We start from the raw sequence: 27,086 nt of genomic DNA on the forward strand, positions 1-27,086 counted from the left end.
CTCACAGAGAGGCAGATTTGTGACCAGAGAAACCTTGGGTCACATCCCCTGACAAAGACATTTACCATGAGCCCTCTGGCTTCCCTTCCCCATCTATAAAATGGTAAGAAAATCACTTGAACTTGGCTAGCTAGTGCTAAAGAGGGAAGGAAGTAATGCATCTAAAACACATAGCTCCATGTCGGGCAATAGCGAGTGCTCCTTGATTCTACTTAAAGAGAAAAGGTGTCTGAGGCAGAGAGAGGAAAAGCAAAGTCTAGGAATTCCTTGAAAAGTGCACGTTTTGTGTAGTTCATATCAGCATGCTCTCAGCCTTCCTTAAAGGCACAGCTTTGCAGAGGTATATACACACATTTATGTAAACTTCCTGACACCAGGGGCTGGCGCTGTTTTACTGAACAATGTCTATCACACCCTAAGTGATGCCTTTATCTAACATTGTCTAAGGAATGGAATATCTCTAGAATGATGCATGTGATTACCTGGACTGGTGACCCATACCTTTCTGTGGCACCCGGAGGTGTGGGTCACCATTGGCGAATGTGAAGGCAATGGTGGCTTCCCCTACATCCTTCTGCTGTAGGAAGCATTTACCTCCCAATTTAATGTGGAATGGTGGGATACGGTGGGATTCTTACTTCCTCATTCACACAAGCCCCTGATACAATAATGTGATTATCAAGCCCCTCCCCTACCTCACCCCCACTGCCCAGCGGACCCAGCTGCAGAATGCAAACATCTGCCAGCATCATTAAGGCATTTCTATACAGCGCAGACCAAGGGCTGACCCTGTGACCATTTCCACCATTAGATTTGAATGACCTCAGCAGCAGGGCTGAAAGGCCGGAGTATTAATTCACAGAACCACAAGCTCAATTTAAGATTTAATTTGAGATAACGAAGAGCTACTGAAAGTGTATTCAAACTTCTAAGCAGGCAATAAAAGGCCTTTCCCTGTTTTTCAAGTTGAATATGAATCCAATATTTCTGTAACAGAATTTATTCACAAATTTACAAACAACATGCAAGTCTCCTTTCTCTTTTTTTCCAGTTCTTTTGCTTCCCAAGCCCCCTTGTGATGTTCCTTTTAATAACCTTCTCCCCTCCCCCTTGCTTCCTAATTTACAAATGGCTGCCCTTTAGGGATTACTTTTCAGTTTGATTACATCCTTGAAGAGAAAACAGGCTTCCTTAGGCATCTCTCCCAACATTCTGGTTCCCTTGGATTCCACCTTCAATATGCTAAATGTCTGCTCCACTTGGGGCTGTCCTATAGAAAGCTTTGGCCCTGCAATGTATTTTATCATCTCCTCTAGGAGGAAAAGTGAGAGGGAAAGGTTCAAGACAATACACCACCCATTTGGAAAACGGTGCTTCTCGGTTCCGGTAAACGTCTAGACTCTGAAGATTTTATTGCCAAAATATTTAAAATTCTAGCTGGAGATGGAAATTTCAGTTGCTTCAAGTAGATTCCAACACACCAAAGTGCTTATTTTAATATTTAAAATTCTAGCTGGAGATGGAAATGACCCACCTGCTTTGGACTCAGAGCCTGAATCTTAGATGGTATTTACTAAGTAACTATTTTGTGGCTGGCACTGTTCTGGTACTTTCTTTGCATTTTCTAAGACTCAGCCCAGCTTTAGAAATAGAGGACCATGTTTAAATCCTTGCAAGCAACATTTCTACCTGTTCCTCTTTTGCTTACATGTGAAATGCCACACACTTCAGTGCTTCCCTAAAACAACTTTAAAAGTCATAAACATTATAAACATATGAGTATAAATATATTGCCAGTGAGTCACCTGAGCTTGACCCCGTGACCCTGCTGGAAATGTACAACCCTCCTGGGAACTGCACTGCAAACATGCTGGTCCCTATTAAGATTATACAATGTGCAAAGGCTAGGACCACAACATTTCACAATCCTGCAATTCATTTACTTTATTTGTCTTTGGGTTTCCAAAATGAGAAGCCATGGGGTGGGTGGGTGGAGGGAGGATAAACTGGAGGCCTGAGATAGCTGGTTTGGCTGGCTTTCAACCCACCTTCATCTTGGGTTGTAACATGGGGCACGTCAGTCTACACACCTGGGCCTCAGTTTCCTCACTTTCTGGTATTCTGCTTATCAGGGAGAGAGGAGGCTTACCATAGGGAATGGATGAGTAGATTTTACTCTACAATTCCTGACACAAAGAAGACACAGAGGAGAAAGGCTTAGAGAAATGATCCATGTGCGTGTAAATTACTCTTAAGTAGGTGGAATAGAGTTCCCCCAAATTCATGCTCACCCAGAACCTCAGAATGTGACTTTATTTGGGAATTGGGTCTTTGCAGAGGTAGTTAAGATAAGGATCAAGATGAGAAGATACTGGATTAGGGTGGGTCCTAAATCTAATGACCTGTGTCATTATAAGAGACTGAAAAGACACACAGAGACACAGATGAAGGCAAGGTAAGAATGAAGGCCAAGATGGGAGTGACGTGTCTACAAGCCAAGGAATGCTAAGCATTGACAGCAACCACCAGAAGCGAGGAAAGAAGCACGGGACGGATTCTCACTCAGGGCTCCCAGAAGGAACCAATCCTGCCAATACCTTGATTTTTAACTTCTGGCCTCCTGAACTGTGAGAGTAACTTTCTGTTGTTTTATGTCATCAACTTTGTAGTAATTTGCTATGGCCCTAGGAAACCCATAAAGGTGGAATGGTTTATGCTAAAATATGAGGCACTTAAGAAAAGGCCTAGCATTTTTATTTTAATTGAGGTTCTCAGTATTTCTTGGGGTGGTAGATGCACTAATCCCGAGTCTGTCCCACTGATCTCCCCAAAATCTTCCTGGATTCTTGGCAGTCAGTGATCAACTTTACTAATAAGAAGGGGCTGAGTAGAACTTTTCAGCTCACCAATTTGGAACATTTTTTTAAGGGGTGGAAAAGTGACTTAGTAACACAAAGCTGTCCCCAAATAACACCCCCTTGCATCTTATTTTAGCCCATCGTAATTTCCAGTGCTGAGGCCTTGGGGCCCTCAAACATGTTGGAGATCACTGAAGACAAGTAATGATGTAAAATAAATGGGGCTAATTGGATCACTTATTACAACAACTTGCCTACTGAGCTCGGCAAGAAGAATCAGAGAAAGCTGAGGAGTGAGTTAAAACTGTAGAGGCCAGCCCACTGGGTGGGAATGCAGAAGAAGAGTAGATGCTTGGTAAGGGATGAACTTACCAAGTTCATCTTACCAAGGGATGAACTTACCAAATGAAGGCTATGGGCCAAGTACACTGGTGAGCCCTTCACCACTATGACTTTCAGGTAAGTTTCACAAACCTTCATTCTAGAGCTGAACACAAGGATTAGAGATATTAAGTGACTGCACCAGAAACATTCAACCAAAGAAGCAGATGCCAGCCTATGCTTCCCAACTCTGTTCTCCACTCACATGCTTAGTTTCTGCTATATAGTCCTTCTCTCTGTGCTGAGGAATTTCTTCCAATGTTCTCACTTAGACTTAAGCAACCTTTGGGATTAAGTAGCACTGCCTCCATTTTAGAGAAGAAATAAAAGCCCCAAACAATTGAGTTGGCTGCAAAGCTGGTTACGTGGTAGAGGAAACACCCAACCCCAGGCCTACCTTGTTCCAGGGCCATCTTCCCTATTTCAAGGCCTGCATCACCAAGGGCTGCAGAGCGGCTCCTACCAACCCTAAGTCCCAGAGGAGAGCTTTGTGTGCTGTAAGAGGTGACGGTGTGAGAAGGCTGGGCTGGAGAAGAGCATGAGGCAGCAGCTGGGGTATATCCATGCTGGGAAGAAGGTGGTCACTGGTGTGTGGCTGAGATCTCCCTTCCAGGAAGGTGTATGGCCTCCAGATGTCAACCTCTGCAAGACTGCCTGAACTGCAGAGAGTCACATTCTTCCTGGGGCAAGGTCACACCTTCTGGAGCCCAATGTCTAGTCAGGAAGAGGTGTCAAGGCTGGGCATATTAACCCAATGGGGGTTGACACTCGGCTTGGCCCTTTAGCTCCAGATCTCTCCAAGGCTGAGATCCTTGCCCAGCTGCATCTCAGCTTGACTTCTCCCTCTGGCCACACCAGCTTCATCCCACAGGTGTGGAACCTAAGAAAAGTTCTACCGGTTAAACATCCTCTCAGAGCTGGCTCCCTGGAAAACCCACATGAGGTTTCTCATTTCTAAAGAAAACTATGATGGCTTGAGCTTTCACTGGGATGAACTGACTGTCTGGAGACTTTTTTCATCCAAGTCAGAGGGGTGGACAGGCATGGCTCAGAGGAACAGACAGGGCTGGGGCCTGAGAGCTTCCTGGGAGTTTTAGGAGGAAGCTGGGGAAGGAAAGAGCTCCTCTAAGTGGGATCTGTGTGTCTACACACGACAGACTCATCCCTGACGTCCACAAGTGCAGGACTTAACAGGGTCTAAACGTGAACTTCTTGTTGATATAATTAGTGTTGGCTCCATTTAAGAGGCGTTGTAGCCAACTTGGCAGGAGTTTGTGAGTTTTGATTGGCAAATTTGAAGCAAAGTTCAGCCAAGTTCTATATCTATTTTGTAGTGTACCTTCTGCGCATCTAAAAAAGCCACCTCTCCTGATAGATGTTCACTTTTATGGTTGTTGGTAGCTGAAGACATTAGCTCTTTAAATGGACAAATGCTTCTGGCAGACCATTCTGCGCTAGGAGGACAAGAAATGCCTTCGGGTTCCTCCGAAAATTAATGTAATAAGATCATTAATCAGAATTCTATCAAGTCTACACACTTGGCCTGGGCTTAAGAGGCAATACTTTGAAATTGCAGTTGGCTAAGCTTCCCTATTCTTTGCGAATCAGAGTGGGAAAGAAAAATGGAACAGAGCTAATGTTTAAGAAAAACTGGCAACAGGAAAAAGATTTAAGCAACATTTAATTCCTCAGCTCCACTAGGGGCTGCAGAGGGTTATGGATGATTTGACCTTTGCATTTCTTAAGTTACTGCAGACTGGGATCAGAAATAGTTGCTCGGACCCCAAGCCAGCTCAGAACCAGTTGGGGCGATGGCTGCGGCCCAAGTTATTTACTTGTTTGCTTCCAGCTAAAATAACGTACTTGGGGACGTGCAATGGAATCTGGCTATTTCTTACCTTCAGATGTTTGTGACCAGGTGATGAGAAACTTCGGAAGCTGAAATAGATTGCACAGATGAGCCTGCTGGCACGGCATGGGTTTTGACTTAAAGATTACCAGGAAACCAGACATCAAGCTGCCAAATCAGAGCCAGTACCAGTTTCTCCATAGTGATTGCACAATTTTAGACAACTCTATACCTTTCCAAGTCACATAACGGTGCCCTGAACATTGTACTGAATGTGGTTGTCTTTTAATGTGACATAGCTGCATCTGTATTTACTATTATAACTCAGTACCCAAGAGAGGCATATTTTTAAAGACAAAGGGCCAGGCTTTTGTGGAAACATTCTCCCCCTCCCGCCCCCCTTGTATTAAAAAAAAAAAAAAAAAAAAAAAGAGTGGCTCCTGCTTGTCTGGTAGACTTCAGTAATTGGCAGGATTTTGAGTAAGCTCTTTTAAGAGCCCTCCGTTTCTATTTTCACATTAAACACACTTGCAATATCTATTAAAAGCACAAATACTGAAGCACACAGCAAGACTATCAATGAGCTTACATCTGGAGTCCTCGATATATCAGGAGAAAAGAAGTGAGCATTCATATAGTTGTATTTCTTGGGAAGGCAGAGGTGGGAGGAGAAGACTGTGCCCTCTCTCCCTCTCTCGCCTCCTGCACCTAGCCAGTGTCCCACATTTTACATCTATTCTATATCCGAGGGCTTATCTAAAGGGGTCAAGTTCAGGATTTGATTAAAACAACAAATACTGGATTCTGCCTTCATTTCGAGGAGTATTTCCATTAAAGCCTGGAGAATTCCACAGGGGAAAGGCAGAACACATACATGGATATTTCTGCCATGTTCTGGCTGGGACCCCGTGGCCTCACATTTCTACGATGATTGAGCAATATCCCAGGGATGACACATAAGGTCACCCAGGAGACTTGGGAACATCTGGGAGAGAGCAGGGTCAGTGAGTGGGTTGAGAAGAGAGCCTCCCAGGCCCTGAAGGGATCTCCAAAATCTTTCTCAAGGTTACATTCAGGCACCAACAGAGCCAGATGTGAGCACGGACTTGTAGGCAGCCAAGCAAAGGGATGGGGGTCATTTAAACACAGGCAGCAAGGCCGGCCTGCAGCTGCCCTTGGCTTCAGACTGACAGTTGCACATCTAGCTCCTTAGCTCCTTTCCAGATTTCTTTAAGAGAACAGGAAGAATCCAGAGACGGAAACCCAAGGGACGGAAACGGAGCCATAACTCAGCAGAGCTCTCCTTTCAGAATCTTCCTCCATCCATAAAACTTATAATTATGTGTTTTGGATGAAGGTTTATGCATTGGACAAGGAGGTGGTCATGGTCTGAGATTTCAAACCATATCTATTGGTCAGGATCCTGGCACAATACAGATGGCACACTCTAAGTGGGTAAGTTGAGGAGCATTTAATAAAGGCACTGTGTACAAAGGTCATTGCAGGGTCTAAGGAACCAGTGGGGTGGAGGGCAGTATCCTGGAGTAACAAAGGGGCAAGCTACCTGCCCTTGACAGCTGAACAGAGGGAGTTTTCTGTAGAGGGAGTCTGTCAACCCACACCCTGCAGGGAGCAAACCTGGGGACCTAACAGCCTAACCTTGCTTTGATGCCCATCATTGCTAAATCTGACCCGAGGGTGAGAGGGCCAGAGAGCCCATTAAGGTGGGCATCCTGGGACACCAGGAAGGGTAGGAATTGTCTGGAGGGGACAAAGAAAACCAGTGCATAAATCATACTCTAGAGGACCTTGGGGTCTCAAGGACCCTACTCTACTGCATGGGCAAATGAGAGGTCAGGTGGGCAGGGCCATGCTTCCCAACCTCAACCAAGAGATCTTGGCTGCGAGGTTTGTTATATTGGTGAGCCACATCAGGTGTTATTTGGAGGTAGAACTCTTTTCCCAAGAGGATCTGATTTGGAAATCCCTGGCCTAGATGTCTTCTCTGGCATCTCTCAGGTCTGTGGTACGTGATTCCACAGGAAGACCTGGATGTAATCTATAGAGTGCACAGCTCAAGATCGCATTTGTCAGCAAAGAGCGCTGACACTTTATCCTCCTGTGACTATAACCTCTTTTGTTTTGTATATATATGGAAAAGCCAACATTTTGAAATATAGGTTGATTTTAAATTTTTTCAAGAGAGGCCACCTCTTGGTAGTTTTATTTGATGGTGTAATGTAGGTAATCTATAAATTAAAAATAAATAAATAAAATCTTTTTTTAAAAAAATACAGTTCCTTCAAATTAAAATGGAATAATGCATTTTGTTTCAAGATTTCTAGGAATAAAGAGATATGTCCACAGAAGGATTAAAAGGAGGAAGAGGGACAAGGGAAATCAAACCCGGGAAGATGAAAACTATTGCCTTAAAGACACACAGAGAGGAGGGAGATTTCTGCTGAAATGCTCTAATAAAAAAGAACTGGAATGGCTTCCCAGGAACCGGGTCCACCAACCAGCAGGGAAAAGACCAGCAAAGCTGGATTATCTACTGAGATGGCATGCCCTTGGACACAAGGCTCGGCCCGCGTGCCAGGATGGTGTTATGAAGTGCAGATATTTGAGCTGGAAGAGAAAAGGAAAACTGATAAAAGAAACAACAGGTTCCTCACCAAGGGAGGAGTGAAATAATCTGCAGCCTGGGATGGGGGCCGCCTCGGGAAGGTGAGGGCTGGGGTTCTTTCTTCCCTAATATAGATTAATGACGTGCTCCAGCACTCATGCGCCAAATGTGCTGACTGCCTGAAATTAGCAAAGGTGGTGACTAAGGAAGGAAGGGGAAAAAAAAAAAAAAAATGAGCCGCGTCTGAATGTGCCTCACTCACCCTGGTCTGACATATTACAAACAAAATTAACAGCGACAAAGAGAAAGCAACAAGTACCAGGGAGTAGAAAACAAACACCAAATAAATATGATTGATCTCAAAGGAGGCCTGTGGTTGTTGGTAAGACTTTGGGATTACAATAGACATACATGCTCACACTGCAGGACCCCCACCCCACGCCTACTCACACAGGCATCAAGCAAAGCCAAGTGCCACAGAGTAATATGGGCATAATTACATCTCTTTTAACCAGGACAAGATGTGTTTTCCCAGAAATTAGAATAGATTATCCTGGACTGTGGCAAAACTCAACTCAGGTATCACACTCCTCTGGTCTCCTTATAAAAATGTTACTAATCTAACACTTGAAAGGTGTTAGGGAAGGCGCGGAGGCTGATTCTGGGACTTAAAAGCCTGAGCGGTGTTGTTTAAAGGGCTATAAATATCCAGGTTAGGAGGCAAGAAAGAAAACCAACGGAAAACACGAAATGAAAAGTTATTTAGGACCTGAAATATCGTTATCAGGTGGATGGTGCTATGGCAGCAAAATAGCAAACATCAGAAGCAATATTAAAGGTAAATTTGAGCAGCTGATTAATTTTTTTTCTGAAAAAAAACTAAGCATCAACGAATTATGGGGGGGAAAGATACACATGCAAATTGCAACGACAAGAACAAAGAAAAACAAGCAAAACAAGTATCTCACTATTCTTTATAGCATGATGGGAACAATAGGATTTAGCATAAATGTAAAAGAAAATAAAAAGGAAAGAAGAAATGGTAGCAAACGCAGTGAACATACACAATGACAGTTTCTAAATAGCATTCTCGTGATACGAATGTACCAGCAAATATAATTCCCCAAAGTGGAACATCCCACCCAGGCAGACTATGAATCAAGAGAGGATAGAGGATCCTGAATTAATAGGCAATTTCAAAATTCTTTAAAAATATATACCTGAAATATATATATATATATATATATATATATATATATATATATATATGTATCTGCATGTGTATATTTGTGAGCATGCGAGTACACACAGGTATGTTGTCTCAGCATGTCACAGAACACTAATCTTCCCAGACTGTGACAGACTTTTTAATCAGTTGTTCACAAGCCAAGTCTTCACACCAGCACTGCTTGCCTGTCCCTTTCTCTGACCACCCCTGAAACACAGAACACGCAACTGACAATCAGGAAAGCCACTCGGTATATCCTAGGTTCACCAAACAGACTTCCGGCATCAGAGCCTGTGTGCTGCCGGTGATTCTGGATGTGCCTCACTGAACGTCGGAATGCAGAGCCCAGGCTACATCGCTGTCTCTGCCGGCTTTATGACAAAATGACGGAGCACTTTCTTTTTACATCTTGTGCTGTCATTCGTCTTTTTCTATGGAGGTGTTTTCCGCCTCTGGCATAAGATGATTTGTCTCTGAGAAGAAAGTCTTGATATAGTTATTTCTTCAGAGGACAGCAAATCTAGTTTAGATCCCCACCTTCTTCCACACTTGAAATGATGGCCCACTTCAGTTGGGATTAGCAGGCTTAACAATTAGAAGTATACGTTGTGTTGAGCAGGCAGGGGTCACTCGGCAGGAACAGCTGGAGGTAACATTCTCCAGGGCTGCAGAATTTGTCAAGGCAGCCTGGGGGTAGTGAAAGATGCTTTAATCAGGCGTTGACTATTAATTCCATTTGCTAATAAATATGCCTCCAAGAGTCCCAAGTGGTATGGGGAGACGCACACTGTCTAGGGATGTTTTCTATACTAACATTTATGTTTGAGGCCTTGTCATGTGTTGCCATTCTCAAATGTAGAACATAACTGTGGCTGTGATGTGCACACAAACCTATTAGCTAGTATGTAGTAGGGTACATGACTGGGCAGAGCCTGATATTTCTTAGGTGAGCTGCTATTTAACAGACCTAGGTGGAAACTACAAATCGGCTGGAAATAAAGCTATGTTCTGAGAGATATTTCTTGAGTTTTGTTGCACAGGGCAGAGGACACCCACAGCTTTGAAGGAGAGTATCAAAGGACTTTCTAATAAAACAGTGTGAGGAAGGGAGGGAATGAGAGGGAGGGAGAGAGGAAGGAGGGGTGGGAAGAAACATCGCTTTGTTGTTCCACTTATCTATGCATTCACTGGTTGCTTCCTGTATGTGCCTTGACTGGAAATCAAACCTGAACCATGGCTCACCACTGAGCACCTGGCCAGGGCAGGGCCCATGCTCTTAATGCTTCTCTGGTGCTATGAGACTTGCTAGATAAATAAGATACCAAGGGTCCCTGAGGGAGAACATGCCTAGAGGGGTGAGTGTGGACTGCTCCCCCAGAGGAAGAGGGCAAGTTTGAGTGCAGGCTCCACAGAGCTACCTCATGTGGTGGCCATCCACTGGGAACAGCAACTGACGAACTCGCATGGGCTCCCTCGCAGGGCGCTTGGATGCACAGAGCATGCCATCCTCCCCTTCCCTCTTCCTTCCCCAGCTTCCTTTGAAGAAACTGTCATCATAGCTGAGGGGCAATGAAGCCCAGCCAGCTTGCCAGGAGACCCATTTGCCCTCTTCCTAGGACTATTCCTTTTCTACTGGATTAAGTCTCTGGGGTTATTAAAAAGCTGATGGGAAGAAGGAAAGAAAAGGAGGCACCAAAATAAATAAATAGCCGGACTTCTGCCTATTTGGGGCAATGGAAGGTGGGCAGGGATAGTGGCAGGGGCACCAGCGGAGCTGGGGTGGAGGCGTGGGCTTCAGTTATTAACCTGAAAATGAAGAATAGATTTTTTATCTCATTTGTACCTGCTGGGGAAGCAAGTTATATCTAATATGATAAAAACACTTTCATTAAAATAAATGGTTTTTCCTTCCCAGAATACCACGGTGGATTTTTTATATCTGCTTTGTCAATTTGCTTGGTTTTTTCCCTATTCCCGACCCTGTCTCCCCCTGCCAAAATAAATAAATAAATAAAAATTCTTAAAACATTCTGCTCAGACATTCATTTCAAGTAACAGGGCACATGGGCTGCAGCAAACCATGCAGGAGAAGCATTTGTATATTTCTCACTTGGCTTGAGGCTGTCTGTGAGGAGGCAGTGGGGTGAAAGGGAAAGGAGCTGCTCTCTCCACGTATGGACACCATGTATGCTCAGAGCTTCGTGGCGGCCCTAGCTTATCAGCTATGGTTGGTATGAAGCATGCAACCTGTGGGGCCATATAACTCCTCATAATAATTCATCAGGTCCTGAGAGTTCTAAGTACATTTAGATCAAGTGCATGACATTTCCCCCTAATGGTGGCCTTGGCTTAATGGCCTAACGGACTTGGTCGGCTCCACCAAGCCACACAATTACATTGTGTCTGTTCAAATGAGTGGCTATCGTGGAGGGAGATGTGTGGACGTGGAGGCGCAGTTTAGGCTGGTGGTCAGGCCACACACAAGGGCACTGAGAAAATTAGACCCTTTTAGCCTCAGTTTACTCATATTTGAAGTAGAGATGTTAATATTGGCCGGTTAGGTCTGGTGTGAGGATTACATGGAATAAATGTGTGGCTCCATGGAGGAAACCAGAGGGGATGGCTAATCTTTCTGCTGGAGCTCATGTTTACATTAATGAGGCGCTGCTGAGGAAATCGCCACCTCCCACCTCCATGAATGGACTTCAGCCTCCTTCCCCTGGTGGTTCGCACTTCTCTAGTATGACAACACCTTTTACGACATCAGAAATTCACAGACACCCACACTTTTAGTAGCCATTAATTTTGAGTAAATACACAATGGTCAAGTTACTGTGAATTTAGTAATACTTTTTAAATGAATTTCTGTTTTACACATCACAATAGCATTTTCCCACAACTGAAAACTATTTGCACACACATGCAAGATTTATTACTTAATCCATCTATAACACCATGCTTATAGCATGTATGGATTTGAAGAAACCTTATAGTAACTCCTGGGTCCAATGCAGAGGGGTGAATCATTGCTCTTAAGGAGGACCAGAGGTCCTCATGGGTGTCAGAGAAGAAGGAGATTAAAGAGACACTTGGCAGATAACATAATCTGAGGCTGAATTCCGTGGGTGCTAAAAAAGGGGGGAGGGATGCTGTAGGGAGCTTCAGTCGGTTGGGCCCAGGCCCTAGAAGATTCTGAAAATGGGAGAAAGGGATGTCCAATATGGTAGCCAAGTTCAGCTACCGAGCACCTGAGATGTGGCCACTGCAGCTGAAGAAGTGACTTTTAAAATTTTTATGTAAATTTAATCCACTTAAGTTTAAATAACTACATGTATCTAGTGGCTGCCCCTAGAAAACAACACAGCTCTCAGTTGGCTCAGGCCTGTGTGAAGAGACCCTGGTTATATAATAGTAAGTAGCCTCCTTTCTGGAGATCAGTTAATGGCTGGGACACTTCAATCTAAGAAACTATCTTTTTCTAGAAAGCATAAATGCTCCGAGGTGAAACTAAGTTGCTTTATCCCTCAGAACCCTGCTTTTCCCACATTTGAATCAGGTTTTAGCCACTCTTATTAATTAGAAAAAGTCTAGAAGCAAAAACATTTAAAGTAAACCCAAGCCCTGGATGTTAGAGCTGTCATTTTTTCCCATGCCCTCATGATTCAAGGATTAATGGACCTTAAAACAATCATAAAACATCAAGGCCCTTGCTCAAGTGCAGAAGAAAAGAATAGGTTTACTTCTGCTCCAGTCTTCTTGCTTTAAATTCACTGGGTGTCACCGGGCTCTGTAAACACTTTTAAGTATTTTGACTTTGTGGTGTAAGATCTTGTTAATCTGTTTCCTCCCTGACCTTCCTTGCCTAGCAGCATGTTGTGATTCGTAGAAAATTCATGAAAAACAGCAAGGATGTACTCAGTGACATAGATTAGGACACAATAAACCTAAATAATGGCAATAATGTGCAGATTCCGATTCAATAAACCAACTCACTGAAGATTTATGGAGCGTCAGGCTGCACCAGGCACTCGGTTGACACTTGCACATATAACATATTTTATTTGCACAGTCCTCAGTATAAACACAAGGGGTCAGCATCGGTGTCCCCCATTTTATAGATGTGCTCACCGAGGGCCATTCAAGCAGTTAGTAATAGGCAGAGGTCAGATTAAAAAACCAGGTTTTCTGACTCCCAAATAATGCTCCCCCACCCACACCGCAATACAACACTTCAGGATATTAACCTTTTGCTTATGATCTGTGGCAGACTGTATTTTTCAAAAGTGGCCATGGTGATATTTCTAGTCTCACATTCCCTTGCAGAACCCTCCCATCGCCCCATCAAGAGGGAGGGTCTAGCCTGGCCAGCATGGCTCACTGGGTGAGTGTTGACCTATGAGTGTTGACCTATGAGCATCGACCTATGAACGAGGAGGTCAGGGTTGTGGGCTCGATCCCCAGTGTGGGGTGTGCAGGAGGCAGCTGATCAATGATTCTCTCTCATTATTGATGTTTCCATTTCCCTTCCTCTCTGAAATAAACAGAAATATATTAAAAATATATATTAAAATAAAGAGGAGAGTCTACTACCTCTCCCTGTAAACCTGGACAGGCTCCAGGGCTGCCTAGACAAACAGAATGCAGGACACCCAATGCTAATGAGTGCCGTGGCTAGGCCGTAAAGGGCGGTACAGAGCTTGCTTGGCCCTCTCTCCACACACTCACTCTTGGTACCTTGCCGCCATATTGTAAGGAAGACCAAGATACATGGAAACAATATGTAGGTGTTCCAGCCAAGGCTCACGAGTGAACAACATTCTGATGATCCCAGAGCTCAGCTGATGCTGATTGGAGCAGAGACAAACTGTTCCTGCCAAGCCCCACTAAAACCACAGGTTCAAGAACAACATAAATGTTGTCATTTTAAGCCACTGCATTTTGGGGTGGTTTGTAATGCAGCAATAGTTATTGGAATATGATCAAACTTTAATGAAATTCTACAGAATAGGCCAATGCTGTAATTCCCTCATCAAAGACATCTGACGGCTAGAGGATGGCTTCCCATGTAAGAAATCTTGACAGGAAAAAGGTAAAGGCTTTGGCTATAGAGAAACAATGAGAATTTGGAAGGCTTATTACATCAGGGAATTATATGGAGCATTCAATGGAAAAGAAAACAGAATGCTTAATGAATATACCACAAAGTGTAGATTTATGGGATTATGTTTATTGCTTTGATTACTAACATCTACTATAGCTTCAAATGGCTTTGAACTAATTTACTTGTTTGGCTCTGAAAGACTACTTGGCTTAAGTGGATCTTCTAATTCTGTCTCCTGGGGTACAAGGTGGCACTGGCTTTATTCCACAATGTTTAGAAGATGGGAAAAATGTTGCTGGAATGCTAGATAGGGAACCCAACAAGGCAGAAGAACATCTTACTCATGTCTGTATTCACAGATCCTGGCATTGTCCCTGGTAATTTTTAGAGGAATTGAAAGAAAAACTAGATAACCTCATGGAGATACAGCTATACAAACAATCAAAGAAGGATGGCAGTGACTTCTGACACTCACAAATTCAGCAAAATGAGAGGTTATGGCTTAGTAATAATAACCTAGAATGAGACGTAGAGCTCACCATTTTCAATACATCCTCAAGGTGGCTCCTGTTGTGTCTCCTGTGCTTGACAGCCCAGAGTGCTGGTGAGCTAATTAGATTCCTCTCAAATACATTTCTCCTTTCTGGGTTAAGAATGCTTTGCCTAGCTTTAAAAGTTTACAGTCTACTTCTTTAATTTTGATATTTTGATAGTAATATTCTTAACTTCATTTATATGACTATATACACAGACATTTTTATTTTTAAGATGTATTGCAAATATCAGGGGAAAGAGACATTTTTGCATAAGCTTCCCAAATACAGATAGAAACCATCCAAAAATATTGGGAGTGATATTTCAATCTTTCAGGAGCTGTTACTTGTGAAGAAACTTATATTAATTGGGTTGCTTTAAAAACCTGTAACACTGACAGGTTACATCCTTAGAATTACAAAATGCCTAAGGTATAAACAGGATTTTTTTTTCTTTTTTTCTTTATGGCTGTGAATCTTCTGTACACACCTGTACTATCAAGGTAACTTTTGCTATAAACAGCATTTAAAAATTATCACATAAAAAACTATCAAGCACTAAATTAGAAAAAACACAGAAATTCGAAAGTGATAGTTAAATTTATGAAGCAATTCTGCTACACTCAAAGGCTCATTGCTTGAGATGTAAAAAATTTTGAGCTGCGTGTAATGCCTAGGTAAAAATTTCTCTCCGGTGGGGGAACCACAAGCTACACCAGACACCAAATGAGAGCCACATGCAGAACATATGTGCTTCCGATGTGCGCTTGTTTGCATGACTAATGGTGATAATATTAAAAGTCTTTTCTCATCATTTCAATTCCTTTTTTTTTTTTTTTTTTGGCTGAGTGCCTTTTTTTTTTTTTTTGCTACCTCCAAGAGCTGTTAATTTTGCTCACTGCTGAGCAAAAGTCAAAGTCAGAGTCTAAACAGCTTGTAATGAGTTTTCAATGGCCCATCTCAATGAAATTGAGGGCAAAGACCAGCCGGCTCAGGCAATGTCAGCTCTGGGAATTTATTAGCGAGGGCGAGTTGTCGGGGGGAAGGAGCAGAGGAGCGGCTGAGGTTCCTGGGCTCTTCAAGAGGCGCCCCAGCTCTTATTAAAAAGTGGTGACACCAGGGCACACACCATCAGACCTATCTGCCATCAACCGCCACTGTGGCAGGGTCAGCCTGGTTGCGGAGTGAAGGAGAAAGAAGTCCCTGGTAAGAAAGAACAGTTTCCACCTCATGATGATGCTATTACTGCTTTCTACCCTTGGGCCCCCCAAGGATCTGAAAAGAAGGAGTACTCCTTTGTTCCTTGAGGTCCTCCACATTCTACCCCTGCCCACCTGCACACACCTGGCTCAACCTGCTGATGGTGATTTAGGCAAAATGGGGCAATAATCAATTTTTGAGCTCCAACTTTTATTTGTTCAATTCTGTTTAAATTTCTCTGTCACACTCATTTCCTACAAATCCCTTGTGATTTTACTTCCAAGAATATCCTTTAAAACCACACAACGCTTTTCCGCATAAATGCAGAATGTCCGTATAAAACAGGATTCTGCATGAACCTGACAAATTCTACCCCTGGGAGGAGAGATCAATTTGACAATAGATTCTTTGGCCAAAAGAAATGCACAGCAAACCACTAAAATAACAGACGTGAGCAAGGTGGTGGTGTGAGGGGGAAAGAAACTTTTGCACAGCCACATGTTTTTATTTTAGGAGGAATCTGTGTGGTTTGTGCTAAGTGTCCACATGTCCTGTGAATGGAATAAATTAAGACTGTTGGATCCTCTAAGATAAATTTTTATACAATTGATATTAAATTACAATCGATTCTAATATATTTTTTATGAAGAACCTACTGTCAGCCACAGTGCCAAGCACCAGGAATTTCATGGCAGGCCTCGTAATGAAATTCAACACATCTTTTTCGCCACTCATTCATTTCTTCAATCATTCGTTCATTGATTCAGTCACTGGCTACATTCACAAATATTTCTTAAGTAGATGCTAAGAACGTTACAAACTAGGTTCAAGGGGAAATGTTTGGTCTCCACCCTTAATTTAGACTCTAGTGGTACAGAAAATTCTAGATTAATATAGTGGATTTCTAAAGCCTTCCACAAGCCACTAACTTCCTATTTGTTTAAATAAACTTGTTTTCCCAGCATTCACCTTGTTCAAGTTATTCATTCAGTTCCATTGATAGTCGCACAGCATTGCTGGGAAAATTAAGCATGCATTAAATGGCTCACACAGGGTCTGTATAAGAATGTGTTATATGTATTCAAAGAACAGCCAAAAAACAACAACAAAATACAAACCAAAACCACCAAATATTGCTCTTTGTGTTTAATATATTTGTATATTTAGAGAGTGTGTCTGATCTAAGAGTGAGAATTACTCACACATATCCTCATTTTCACATGACAATAATGCTAATAACAATAAGAAGAGGCCTCGCAGAAGCCATTACTCTGCCAAACTCTGTGATAGGCCATTTACACCCATTATCTCATTAAATTCTCATTTAACCTGCAAGTCAGGTACTATTTTTATCCCATTTTGCTGATAAAAGGTTGACAGAGGTTAAGTGATTTACCCCAAATCACAAAACCAGTGTGCATTTCAGATCAGGGAAATCTGACTTCAAAAACCTATAAAATAGCAAAATCCTGTTTAGATTGTAAATTCTACACAGCTTTAATCTTTTAAGGGAAAACTGAAATGTCCCTTTGTCTGAAAGTGAAATGTAATTGATTCACACTCTGCGGAGAGGAACAATAAAGTTGTGTGTATGTGCTCGAAATAGGTCTGTCTCCACAACTCACCACCAGCTTTAAAACTCTGCTGCTGGTAACTTTGTTCAGAACGAAGTGCAGGGGAGGTCTTGTTAGTGGGGATGAGAGTTCAAGTATTCCCCTGAAAAGGTCCAGGTTCCTTATCAATTTATCAACTACATTCAAATACTAGGGGCACAAACACCCTCACAGAAAGTAAAATTGCTAAGCATTTCTAAAGAAAAAATAAAAATTACACATACAACTACCCATATAACTGTAGCATGGAAGAAATAAACTATTACTTGGGGCGATATTTATGCTTAAGATTTTTATATTTTATAAAACTTCCCTGAGAGAGCCTGGTGCTTAATATTTTCTATTGTTCTAAACCAGTGGTCGGCAAACTGCAGCTCGCGAGCCACATGTGGCTCTTTGGCCCCTTGAGTGTGGCTCTTCCACAAAATACCATGTGCGGGCGCGCACGTACAGTGCGACTGAAACTTTGTGGCCCATGCGCTGAAGTCGGTTTTCGGCTCTCAAAAGAAATTTCAATTTGTTGTACTGTTGATATTTGGCTGTGTTGACTAATGAGTTTGCCGACCACTGTTCTAAACCAGTGATTTTCCACCTTTTTCATCTCATGGCACACATAAACTAATTACTAAAATTCTGTGGCACACCAAAAAACATATTTTTGGCTGATCTAACAAAAAATAAATAGGTATGATTTTGATTCATTCACATCAGATGGCTATTGTTGTGTTGGCTATTGTTATTTCTTGATTTAACAATCTAAGGGAAAAGAGGTCAGTGCTCCTGACTAAATAGTCAGGTATTGCATATTTTAAAAATTCTTGTGGCACATTTGACAATCGCTGCCCTAAACTATAAGACTATTGTTGACTAAGAAAATCAATCAAGTGAGTGCAGGGGAGAAAATGTTATCTCTAGAGAAGTTTGTTATAGTTGCAACAAGCCTGATACAGACTAGAGGCACCAATGTAAGCCAACTAAACATTTGGATTTTTGAACAATTCTCTCATTCTGAAAAGTGACCCGAAAGTAAGCAAGCTCCCACATGCACCCTTTAAATGTCTGCAGTTGAATATTTGCTGTGGCTAGCTCCCCGATTAGCCACAGTGAATGTTGCAAAGTATTTATTTAGCAAAGGAAGCAAATAACAAATCCTATCACTAAGGACAAGGCAATGCATATCACAGGGTAATTCTGATCGCACAAGATTATCCCCACTCCCCAGCTCTCCAAATTCTTAGAAGAAAGAAGCTTAGAGAACACCTCTTTGGGGTGATTTTCACACCCCAGTATCTAGAGGCTCCTGCAGAATCATAACTTGCAGACATCACATCACTCCACCCGTTTCCAAGCAAAAACTCCGAGCAACAAATTTGTCTTCGTGCTGTGCATTCATGGACAACCCAGCCCTTTCCTGGCATTCCTCTGAAATACCTTGGCTAAAAAGCCCGACTTTTTTTTTTTTTTTTTTTGCCATGGAACAGTGAACATTTACACAATCATTAAAATCGCATCTACCACCATATTTTTTCTCCTCAGTTTTAATACATTTTTGTAATTGCATTGAAGATATTCTAACCCTGTTTTTAGTGCAAAGATAAAATTTATGAACCGTGACAAATGTATCATCTTAGAGCCAATCCAAAGGATAGCAATGTGTGTGGCGAAACCCAAGTGTTAGTTCCCTTCTGCCCATTTTAATGGGGCGGGAGAGAAAAAGTGTTAATCAGAACCCTAATCCTGGATTCCAGACATGAGGGGGTGTCCCTCCTTATGCCCAACAGCCAGGACTCATTTCAAGAAAAAGTTCTCATTCACACAGAAATTTTTCTAAAGTTACGTACATAATTGGAACTGCAACAAATATGTATTTTCATTTTTTTGTAGGGTGTAACTGTGGCAGCTTCTGTCAACATAACCAAAGGTATCTAATTAGATTTGTTCTCTCAATGACTCATCCGCTTTCCCCTTTATCTTTTTCCATATGTCCTTTAGAATGTCTTTTGGGGTGACATAAAGCAAAGGGGCGGAATGGGGTAGCAGAAAGGACAGCTAATAAGTACCAGAAAAAGGAGGGTTCAGAATTCACTTGGGCCACAGGGAGCTGGGTGACCTTGAACGAACTTCACCTCCCCTCGTGTACATAAGGGAGGATCTGGATAGGATTCCTGAGCTCTAACATGAGAAGTCACAAAGAGATTTTTAAAATTAAAACACCTCCAGCTTTCAGATTATATCACTGGTGAGAAAAATCACTTTTAAAAGAAAATCTTAAATGTTAATGAGTTCTTAAAAAATTCTGTAGTCACATTTGCTTGAATGTGTGTTTACAAACCCAGATGGACACCCCGAAATTAAAAAAGATGTACTTTTGTAAGCATCTCCCGTGGGGGTTTCATTCCTCCTTGCAGAGTGTACCCTGGCCATGAACTCTCCGCTGAGAAAGAACACGAGAGAGGAGATGAAAACTTTTCTGCCCTGCCTCTTTTTTTCTTTAGAAACATCGAGTTTTTAAATATTTCCTAACTCTACATAATAGCCTTGACTAACACACAAATGCTAGGGACCATAATGAAGTGGACGTAATCTACACAATTTAAAAGCACTTATGGTGACAAAATGGATGGAGGAGGTATGGGCGGCACAAGCGCGCATAAATGAAATGCATCCCGCCGGAAAAGCATTTTGCTCACATTGTCATTTATGGCTCCTGAATTAATAGACCAAGAAAGACACCACCGGCCCCAACAAAATGCCGTAAAACCACTGGCAGCGAGTGGTGTCTCAAACTTTAATTCCCCTGGGGAGAAAAGGACACTGCCTAATCTGTATTCAGTCCTGACATTGGCCACATCTGATATGGAACATTAGCTTCTAAGTCTCTCAATAGACTCGTGTCCTTCAGTTTATATTACTTTATGTTAATAGTAGAAAAATTACACACAACATCATTTATCATTGTTATACTCTGCTATACATCCCGTAGCTTATTTTAATATATTTATTTACCCCTGAGACGGTGAGAAATTAAAAATATATATGTATCAAGAAAAACCTCTAGGGAAAAAAATCACTGTAAATCTCTTTAAAAAAACAACAACAAACAAACAAACAAAAAAACCCTCCCTTGGGGGGAAAAATATATTATATATCACTAAAGCTTGTGAATAAGGTGCTTTCAACCTAAAGACGCAAGTCCGGGCTGCACAATAATTCCTGGGGCATAAGTACATAACAAAAGAGGCATATTAATGATAGTCTATCTTTTGTTCCCTCATCTGACCAGTTTTTTGTGTTCTTTTTTTTTTTTTTTTCATTTGTCGATTATATCCTTGGGTCTTTCTTGTTCTGTTATTAGCTTTTTTTGACATCTGACCTCTTGCTAGGGAAATACGATTTTCCCCTTGAAAAGCACTGTCAGTCTGAACCTGGCTTTCACTCTTTCTGACCCAGATGCCACAAGCACACACCAGAATCTCAGTTTGGATTAAAAACAGCAACAATGTCCTTGTGTTTAATGCCTTTACTTCTGCAAAGTGTTGTGTTTTTCCCCCAGTGATTTCTTAGAGAGAGTGAAAGGGAAGGAGGTGGGGGAAGAGAGAAAGGGGGTGGAGAGAGAGAAACATTGATGTGAGAGACACCTCAATTGGTTGCCTCCAGCACGTGTCCTGATCGGAGCCAGGGATCAAAATGTGTGTGAGAAACTATACTCTGAATTCTTTTTTAGACTCGGGAAGACCCAGCAGTGTCCTGAAGCCCAGGTTTGATGTAGAGGATCTTATAAGCACTCAATCCACTGAGAGCAAGGTTGATGAACACTCTGGTGCAGACTGCGGGTCACCCTCAGCATTCAAGGGATTTTTTGACACCCTATTCGGTCACAAAACAGCTGGGCAGACATAGTGGTAAAGAGCCAGCTTTCTGGGGTCAGAATGCTGGGCCCAAGTCTTCTACTTGAAATTCATATTTAAAATATTTGTGTCTCAGTTTTCTTTCTTTGAACTGAGTTTGGTGGGGGGGGGCATTGGTTCACAAAACCATACAGATTTCAACTGTACAACTCAACAAAACAAAGCAAAGTCTCTTTCTGTCCCCATTTATCCCCCCTTTGGCCACTTCCACCTTCCCCCTCCCCTCTTCCCTCTGGCTATCACCACACTGTTGTCTGTGTCTATTTGTTATACATATAGTGTACAAAAAATGTACACACACACTTTGAGTAATTACAAAAGCAGTGTTTATTAGAATACATTTCATTTTCAAAATTGAGCTATCAGCTGCGAAAGTCTGTATATATTTTTTGGGGACACCATACATATATCTATATATATATAAACCTAAGCGACCATTATAACCAAACACCTGGAACAACTGGTCAACCAGTCGCTATGATGCGCACTGACCACAAGCGGGCAAACTTCTTAAAACATTTCTATGAGGATGGTGACATCAATTGATCAACCACAGATATCTGCGGTATACCAGGCACAGAGAAGATACACACAAAGAAAGTCATTTCTTTGTCACCAACCCAGCCTAGGTCAGACAGGTTCGAACAGTCACAGCTAACAGTTCTGTGTCTGTTACTGTACGTTCTGCAATGTAGGTCCTGCCTGGGGTCCCTGCCTGAAGACAGGGTTCTGATCTTCCCTGGCCAGAGCACCAGCACATTAGTGCTAATACTCACAGTGAAAATAATGATAATGACAACAGTAGCCATAATGACAGCAGCATCTATAAGTTACTGAGGGCTCACTTCAGTGAGCTGACTACTAGTACATGAATACCTTATCCCACTAAATCTCACAGCAACCCTAAAAGGCAAATATTAGCTACCCATTTTTTTTCAAATGGAAAATTGATATTCAAAAACTTTAAGTATTTTGCCTACAGGGACACAGATAGGGGGATTGGAATCCAGGTCACTGTAACACAAAAGCCTGGGCTTCTAAGAATGTCACCATATGGGATGAGCCTTTCTAAGCCCTGTCTGCCTCTTCCACAGAAGACATTTCACTGTTCCTGACCTGGACTGTTCTTAGGAACTACAGTCAGTACTCCATATTGGTAGGTTGTGCATTCATGAATTCAGCCAACCACGGAACAAAAATATTCAGAAAAAAAAATTCTAGAGAGTTCTGAAAAGCAAAACTTGAATTGAGCCCTATGCTGAATCTAAGCAAATGAAGTCTATATGCAATATAGGTTATATGCAAATACTGTGACACTTGATATAAGGGACTCATGCGTCCATGGATTTTAGTATCTGTGGGGGACCCTGTAACCAATCCCCCACAAATACTGAGGGACATCTGTATTCTAGGAAATGTTTACCCCACTGAAACAATGAACTCCATTTGTAAAATTTCTGAATGAAACCGTAGTCATTTCTATAATGGCTGAATAGTCTGGAAAAACATGAGACTATTTTACTGTCCAGTATGTGAACGCACTGCATAATCCTAATATATAAAAACCCAGGGTCCGTAACGACCAACCGAAGGCTCGACCAAACACTGGATGTCAGTCCTGCAGTCAGTGCTGGGTTGCCATGGCGACCGAGGAGGCTGCGGATCAGGCCTGGAGAGACGCCCAGAGAGAGAGTCAGGGTCTGATCCGCAGCCTTCATAGCAGCTGTTGATCAGCCATTGCCTCTCTCTTTCTCTCTGGGCTTTGCCAGCAGCTGCGCCTCTGTTTCTCTCCCGGCCTCTGCGGGGGCTGCTGATTAGGCCTGCCTCTCTGATCAGGCCCAGAGATAGGCCTGGAGACGCTGATTGGCATAGAAACCAAACAATCAGAACCAAATCTGGGTGAACTGTGAGGAGCGAATGGCTGCCTAGGAGACGGAGTTTTTGACACTGACTGGGATAGAAACTGACCAATCAGAACCAAATTGGCTGGCAGGGGAGGGCAGTTGGGGGTGAGATCAGGTGGGCAGGAGAGGGAAATTGGGGGCAAGATCAGGCCAGCAGGGGAGGGCAGTTGGGAGCAAGATCAGGCTGGCAGGGGAGGGTCATTGGGAGCAAGATCAGGCCAGCAGAAGAGGGCAGTTGGGGAAAAGATCAGGCCAGAAGGGGAGGGCAGTTGTGGGCGAGATCAGGCCGGCAGAGGACAGTTAGGGGCAATCAGGCAGGCAGGCAGGGGCAGTTAGGAGTGATCAGGCAGGCAGGCAGGTGAGCGGTTAGGAGCCAGCGGTCCCAGATTGCAAGAAGGATGTCTGACTGCCTGTTTAGGCCCGATCCCTGTGGGCCACTAGTCTATATATATAAAAGCCTAAGCGACCGTTACAACCAGTTGACTGTTATAACGTGGTCGCTATGACACACACTGACCACCAGTGGGCAGATGCTCAATACAAGAGCTGCCCCTTGGTGGCCAGTATGCTCCCACAGCCAACCTCCCATGGCCAGCCAACATCCCATGGCCGGCCAACCTTCTGCGGTCCTTCTCCCTGGCCAGCTGGCCACCCATGCATGAGTTCGTACACCGGACCTCTATTATTTAAAAAACTAGAGGCCCGGTGCACAAAATTCGTGCACGGGGGGGGGGGGGGAGTGTCCCTCAGCCCAGCCTGCACCCTCTCCAATTTGGAACTCCTCAAGGGATATCCGACTGCCGTTTAGGCCTGATCCCGGTAGGATCGGGCCTAAACGGGCAGTCGGACATCCCTCTCACAATCTAGGACTGCTGGCTCCCAACTGCTCGCCTGCCTGCCTTCCTGATTGCCCCTAACCATTTCTGCCTGCCAGCCTGATCATCCCCTAACCACTCCCCTGCCAGCCTGATTGATGCCTAACTGCTCCCCTGCCAGCCTGTTTGCCCCTAACTGCCCTCCCCTGCAGGCCTAGTCACCCCTAACTGCCCTCCCCTGCAGGCCTGGTCCCCCCCCAACTGCTCTCCCCAGCAGGCCTGGGTCCTACCCAACTGCCCTTCCCTGCAGGCCCGGTCACCCCCAACTTCCCTCCTCTGCCGGCCTGATCACCCACTGCATTCCTCGGTAGGCTTGATCGCCCCCAACTGCCCTTCCTTTCAGTCTTGGTCCTTCCCAACTACCCTCCCCTGCTGGCCATTTTGTGGTGGCCATCTTGTGTCCACATGGGGGCAGCCATCTTGTGTGTTGGAGTGCTGGTCAATTTGCATATTACTCTTTTATTAGATAGGATAAAGGTTACCTCTCATCTACTACAGCTGCATTTATACTAATAACCAGAATCATTTAATCATGAAGGGCTAATGACCTACAAAATTTTATTTTTAAAATGAAGTCATATCTGGTATTCTGGAAGGCAAAACTGAATAAAAAATGAGGGAAGTCAATATTCAATTTGTATTCCTGAGCCGAGAGCAGTTCAACAGTCTGTGTGGTAGCTTGAACAACTTTGAGTAGTAAAAGGAAGCATACATTCAAACTAGAAGCAGGAAGGGAATTCTGTGTCTCATAGGTCTAACTAGAGGCCCGGTGCACGGATTCATGCACTGGTGGGGTCCCTCAGGGTGGCCTGAGGGGATCGGGCCAAAACCGGCAGCCCAACACCACCTGCCACTTCTGTCTGCTACTCCCGCTCATCCTGGCCCCGCTGCATCTGCCACGGGTTCGTGCCCAGTCAGTCCCAATAGGGAGAGGCTCGCACCACCACAGGAGCCCTGCATCTGGTGTCTGTCCCGATGGGGGAGGGGAGGGCCTGGACATGACTGGCCCTCAGGCAGGCGGTGGGATGCCCTTGCCAACCCATGATCCAGATCTGTCCCACTGGGAGCCACCTGGCAGCCGCTTTTATATCATTTCTTCCTTGCAGAGCATCTAGGGAGGGGAAGCGGCCACGGTGCCTGAGGCTGACTTCCAGGAGGTGCTGTCAGGATCACGCCGGCAGCGCCCATCTGTCAGTGCCTGGCCTGTTCTCTGGAGATTGGACCTGCAGGACTACTGAGGGAGTAAGTGGCTGCTGCCGAGCTTGTGGGCCGCCGGGATGGGTCGGTCAGCTGAACGGCGCTCCCACCATGGGAGCGCACTGACCACCAGGGGGCAGCTTCTGCGTTGAGCGCCTGCCCCCTGGTGGTCAATGAGCATCATAGCGACCGGTCAACCAGTCGTCTGGTCATTCGGTCGCTTAGGCTTTTATATATATAGATTGGTTTCACTGAAGTTGTCAACAGAATAAAGAGATCCCTGCTTCAGAATCATGGATATCAACAAAGGGTTGGATCTGTGCCTTTCCTCCTTTCTCTGTACAGCCCTCCATTCTTCTAAGTTTGGGATGTGTACTACTAAACCTCAGCTGTCCAGGGTGGGCAAAAATCAAAGCTGTGGACAATTATAGCTCCTGGTTAGGTATCCAGGTGTTATTTAGTCTTCTTGGGCTTCTCCTTCCCTGACCACCCTCTATTCCTCTAGAAGACATACCAAACACATCTTCAGTCATCCTGCATTGCTTTGGCCAATCTTGATCTTAGGAGAGATACCCCCATAGACTTGTGTTGGAAGCTCTGTTCATTGCCTGCCACAAAACTCTCCTTGCTGCTTCCTTCACAACGGAACTGTGATTCTGTGTGGGTGGCAAAACCCTGAAAGGATGAGTCGGAGTCAATTTAAGCCAGTCATGGTGTGATAAAATTGTTTTAATGATCCCAATTCCTCACTACATCCTTAGCCATGTCCTCTGCAATGTAACTTTGTAGTTATCCAGCCTATAGATGGGACATAATTCAACATCCCTAAACATGACCATATGATTTGCTTTGATTTTTAGATATGGCACCAAAAGCACAAGCAATGAAATTTTTAAAATAGATAAATTGGATTTCATCAAAAAACTATTGTCCATCAATGGATAGTATTGAGAAAGAAAAAAGATAACCCACAAAGTGGGAGAGATAGTTGCCAATTATATATTTGATAATTCTAGTATCCAGAATATTAAACTCAACCAAAAGCAAACAATTCAATTTAAAAAAATGGACAAAGGGCTCTGGCAAGGTAGCTCAGTTGGTTAGAGCGTCACCTCTATATGCCAAGGTGGCAGGTTTGATCCCTGATCCCTCCCTTCAGGGCACATGTAAGAATCAACCAATGAACACATAAATTAATCAATCAGTCTCTCTCTCTCTCTCTCTCTCTCTCTCTCTCTCTCTTTCTCTCTCTCTCTCTTTCTCTCTCTCTCTCACACTTATTTAAAAAAATTAAGAAAAATAAATAAAAATGAACAAAGGACGGAATAGACATTTCTCCTAAGGTGATATGCAAATGGCACCAAAAGATGCTGAATATCATTAGTCATTAGGGAAATGCTAATCAAAATCACAATGGGCTGGCTAGGATGTGAAGAAAGGAAACTCTAGTACAGTGCTGGTGGGAATACAGGCTGATGCAGACATTATGTAAAACAATATGGAGTTTCCTCATTCCACTTGTAGGAATATATCCTAAGAATCCCAAAACACCAATCAGAAAGAATGTAGGCACCCCTATATTCATAGCAGTGCAATCTACAATAGCTAAGATATGGAAACAGCCCAAGTGTCCATCAGTAGATGAGTGGATAAAAAAGCTTTGGTACATTTACACCATGGAATACTATGCAGCAGTAAAAAATAAGGATCTGTTACCCTTTGAGACAGCATGAGGGACCTGGAGAGTATTATGCTAAGCAAAGTAAGCCAATCAGAGAGAGACAAGTATCACATGATTTCATTCATATATGGA

General features: G+C 43.4%; 1 protein-coding gene across 2 annotated transcripts in view; it reads right to left on the reverse strand.

Annotated features, from left to right (window-relative positions):
* The window catches only part of WWOX (WW domain containing oxidoreductase), a 947,098-nt gene that overhangs the window by 342,287 nt on the left and 577,725 nt on the right, over positions 1-27,086 (reverse strand). The gene's annotated exons all lie outside the window — the stretch shown is intronic.

The sequence above is a fragment of the Plecotus auritus genome (assembly GCF_963455305.1).
Source record: "Plecotus auritus genome assembly, chromosome: 10".
NCBI lineage: Eukaryota > Metazoa > Chordata > Mammalia > Chiroptera > Vespertilionidae > Plecotus > Plecotus auritus.